A 4737-nucleotide genomic window follows, 5' to 3' on the forward strand; every position below is an offset into this window, starting at 1 on the left:
AACACATCAAAGGCTGTAAATGACGAAGTTCTCTCTGATTCTCTCTCCTCTGATCTCGAGCGCATGGTTCAGTGGGGGAAGATGTGGCTAGTTACCTTTAATGCATCCAAAACCAAACTCCTATCCTTACATCATCAACGCTCTGATCCCCAGCTGGCATCAATTGTGATGGATGGCTCTCGTCTGGGTGAGGCCCTGTGTTTTGACAAGCTTCTGGGTTTGACCTTTACTCCTGATCTGAAATGGAACACGTACATCAAGTCTATTGCCAAGGTCGCTGGAAAGATGGTGGGATCCTTCTACCGCTCCAGAAGATATCTCACTACTGATGCAATTCTCTATCTATATAAAAGCCAAGTACGGCCAAGGATGGAATACTGTTGCCATATCTGGGCAGGAGCTGCCAAAAACAGCCTACCATGCCTTGACAGAGTACAAAATAGACTTCGTGGTTTAGTGGGGGATGCCCTTTTCTCTACCCTGCAACCTCTCTCCCACAGAAGAGACGTTGCAAGCCTAACCTTGTTTTATCGTTATTTTCATGGCAAGTGCTCGTCTGAACTCCAATCCCTGGTCCCCCCTCGCCAATCTTTCATGAAAAACACCCGTCTAGCTGAATCCACTGTGAAAAATTTCCCCCACTCTATATCTGTGCCTAAATCAAAACGCGGATTTCATGAACAAAGCTTCTTTCTTAGAACTGCACGCCTGTGGAACTCTGTTCCGTCTGCCTGCTTCCCTCCGGACTACAACTTGGATGTCTTCAAGTCTAATGTTAACAAATTCCTAATGAACCGCCCCCTTAAGTAAACACTTCATCAAATCTCCTCACTAACGTAATTTACTTGCAATAACCCTTATCCCTGAGTGGCTTCCTGGCTTTGATAAGTGGTGATCTCTGTGTAAAAAAAAAAAAAAGGCGCGCAGTATGATTATGATTATGTTGGCGCGTGAAAAATAAAAAAATAACTCCCACGCAAATTCTGGCGTGACCTTATATATTAAATCGACTCAAAACGAGCGGACGTAGTACAGAGCACCCCGCGTGATGTTTCCGTCCAATGGGATTTCTCCAAGGACATTTTTCTAAACTTTTCTTCTTAAGCTCGCTGGGAGCCGGTCCAAATAGTATTTAAGCACACACAAACATCAAATCTCTCTCTCAACTGCATTTTCATTCAGACGTTCCACGCGTGTTACTATCACTCTTCCATTTTCACCGCTCCGCGCGCTTCATACAATTTCACAGGCGAACATTACCTATTGCCTCTCTTACCATGTTTTAACATATGAACAGTTCAACAAAAAAAGACATTCTCCTTTTTTTTATACGAACACTTAAAAAGGACTTCTGAACTCATTATAAAGAGAATTATATTTTATTTGTTAATGGTTGGTTTATGTGAATAAACCTCCGTTTGTTTTGCATGTAAGTCTTCTTCTTTTTATTTTTAATTTTTTGTGGAGGAAGTTAGTTCCTAAAAAGGCCTGACGACCCCCACAAATTCCTTTATGAAACAAAGAGAATGGAAAATGTTATTGCAAAGTGACTTACGTAAAATTAGGTTAGAGAAGGATTCGTGCCATGGGTCTCATATACACGTGCTCGGTCGTGCAATGACGTCATGAGTTATGAATTTAGTTAGATAAGTGAGAATCGGGATCAGTCAGTGGAGAGAAGCAGAGAGGTTCAGATCGATTCTCCGTTAGAGTCAAGGCATCTTCTAGAAGTGAGAGGCTTTTAGAAATAACCATGTAACAACTTTGAATCCCTGAGATAAAATAATGTTCGACCGGTCGAAGAAGAAATAAACGTATCATCATGTATTTTGTATCTGCGTCGTCGTGTTGTTATTCAACAGAAAAGGTATTGCCCATTTATGTTATAAGAACCTTGATAAAATCATCATCTAAAATATGCGTCAGAGTATAAATGTTATAGAAACACTCCCGTTCACAGAACTGTCAAAAGTATAAATGTCGAACTATCGGTCTATCTATCTAGATATCAAATCTTCTCCAAAATGTATTTATATCTCCTTCTCTTTATATATACTTGTTAATGTCCACATCTCTTCTCTAACAATGTTAATATCTCTCATCTCTTCTTACAACATGAACATCTCTTACTCAACACTAATCTCTCGTAAGACTCTCACAAAGAACAATACAAATACATACGTCATCTTTTAATAATAAGACAGTACATAACACCGGAGGCCATTTGAGGATAAGGGTGAATGAGTGTAGAATAGTCAATGGGAAATATCGTAGTAATCGTTAGTTGGGAATTAGGTAAATTCGATTACTTAAGGAGATGTCTCATCAAAAACTTGTTCATTGAAGATGACGATATTGTAGTCAGCTTGAAAGCGGCGAAACGGAAGAGAGTTTCACAGGCATGAAGTTCTAAGAAAGAAGCTTTGTTCATGGAATCTACGTGTAGGTTTATGCACAGATAAAGAGTGGGGGAAATTATTGATATTGGTTTCAGCTAGTTGAATGTTTTTCGTGAAAGTCAGGCCAGAGAGGACCATAGATTGGAGCTCAGACGAGCACTTGCCATAAAAATAACGATAAAGCAGAGAAAAGCTCGCGACGTCTCTTCTGTGGGAAAGAGATTGCAGGAAAGAGAAAAGGGCATTCCTCACTAAGCTACGAAGTTAATATTGTCTAATGTAATCGGTTATGTTTTTTTACTGATGGTCATATTTTTTCCCAACTGAAAAATACTGATGTACATATGCAGGTGTATTAGAATTTTTGTAGGAATTTTTGACACCTCTAACACGAAACTGCGAATAAAATGTAAAAAACTCGTAATTTCTCCTTTAAAAGGGAGTTGTTTATTTTCTTTATGGATTATATTCCCAAAATAAACTATTAAAGTCGTATAAAAAGTAATAGAAATATATTTTTTTTATTAAAAAAAAAAAAAAACGTAATGAAATCAATTGAATTTTACAAGTTCAGTATTTTTCAATTTTTAAACTTTAAAAATTTATCAAAATTTTTCTATTGATTCTATTTTTACGATATTTTCGGGGTCAATGTGAAATTTTATTAAATTAAAAAGTAAATAATTAATTTATGTGCCAAAGTTATATATATCACAAATTGAAGATAAAAGATCAATAAATAATATATTCTAATTACAAACAAACAAACCAAAAAACAGTATTTTGAAAATTTACCTGTAAAGTCCGAAGTTTAAAACCTTTCTTTTTTTTTAAACCACGTTGTTTGTATTTTTTTTAATGAAACCTTGGTTCTTGCCCCTTTAATTGAAAAAAAAAAAAAAAATTAGGGGTTGAATCACATGTTTCAAGTAGTTATAAGCTTGGAAAGACAGGGGGACGAATTATTCAATATTTTCACGAAGTTTCTGACACACCTAGTACATATGTGTCATAAAACACCCCCTCCTCCCTATGTTAAAAATAGCAAACGCTAATGAAAATTAATAAGTAATTAAGAAAAAATTCTTAATATCCCGAAAACTATTTGTGTGAAATTCAAACGTGATATTCGTTTTCAGCATTCTAGAAAACTTATAGTTTACAGAAAATCAGTAGTAAATTCATTTTAAATGTGATTGTTAAAGTGGAAAGAAAGTCCCCCCCCCCCAAAAAAAAAAAGCAATTTCTCGAAGTTGCGGAGTTTTAGCGTCCCAAATTTCGTTTGAAAAACAAAAACAAAAAAAAACAAACGAATCTTTTAGTAAAATGGAGTTAACTCCCTCAAATCAATGTCGAGTTATACAAACGCTCCTAACTTTATAAGACTGGATAATAATTTTATTTTTAAAAATTTATTTTAAAGAGTATGTAAACAATATCGTAGATACGTTGTGTGGTGGATCATCGGATGAATAACAATAAAAAAAAAAATCTTATACCAAATGCAAGGGAGACAATTGCGTTATTAAAACCGATGTAAGTTATCTCCCCTGAGAACTGAAATCTTTGAAAATGCCTTAAAAATTCTAAGATTTAAAATTTAGGCGCTTCGAAATTAAAACGAAAAGCGAATATATGGCAAAATCGAATTTCCATTCAAAACCAACATTATTTACTTTATTTTTATATTGATTTTAAATAAAACCAATGTTATCTACTTATCTGTCATGTCATGATTCGTAACATACGACTGCATTAGGTGTTTCAGGAATTTCGAGGAATTTTTGGCACCCCTAACAGAAAACTGCGAATAAAATATTAAAAAAAAAAACTCGTAATTTCTCATTTTAAGGTGGGTTGTTTATTTTCTGTATGGAATATACTTCCAAAATAAACTATTAAAGTTGTTTAAAAAATAATAGAAATATTATTTTTTATTTAAAAAAAAACAGTGTTTACAAAATGTTTACAAAATGCCGGCGTGCCTTCATGCAGCCATTTTTTTTACGTAATAAAATCAATTGAATTTTACGAGTTAAATATTTTTCAATTTTTAAACTTAAAAAATCTATCAAAAAATTTTCTATTGGTTCAATTTTTACGATATTTTCAGGGTTAATATGAAATCTTATGCTCTTTTCAATAAACCAAATATATTTTAGACAAACGTTTTTTCTTCAAATTCACCCCCCCCAGTTTGAAATGTCTATTAAAATTTTAATAATTAATTTATATGCCAAATTTTATATATCACTAATTGAAGATAAAAGATCAATAAAGAAAATATTCTAATTTAAAAAAGAAAAAAGAATAGCTTTTTGGAAATTTACCTGTAAAG

The sequence above is a fragment of the Euprymna scolopes genome, chromosome 32 (genome assembly GCF_053919585.1).
Source record: "Euprymna scolopes isolate OS-2025 chromosome 32, ASM5391958v1, whole genome shotgun sequence".
Lineage (NCBI taxonomy): Eukaryota > Metazoa > Mollusca > Cephalopoda > Sepiida > Sepiolidae > Euprymna > Euprymna scolopes.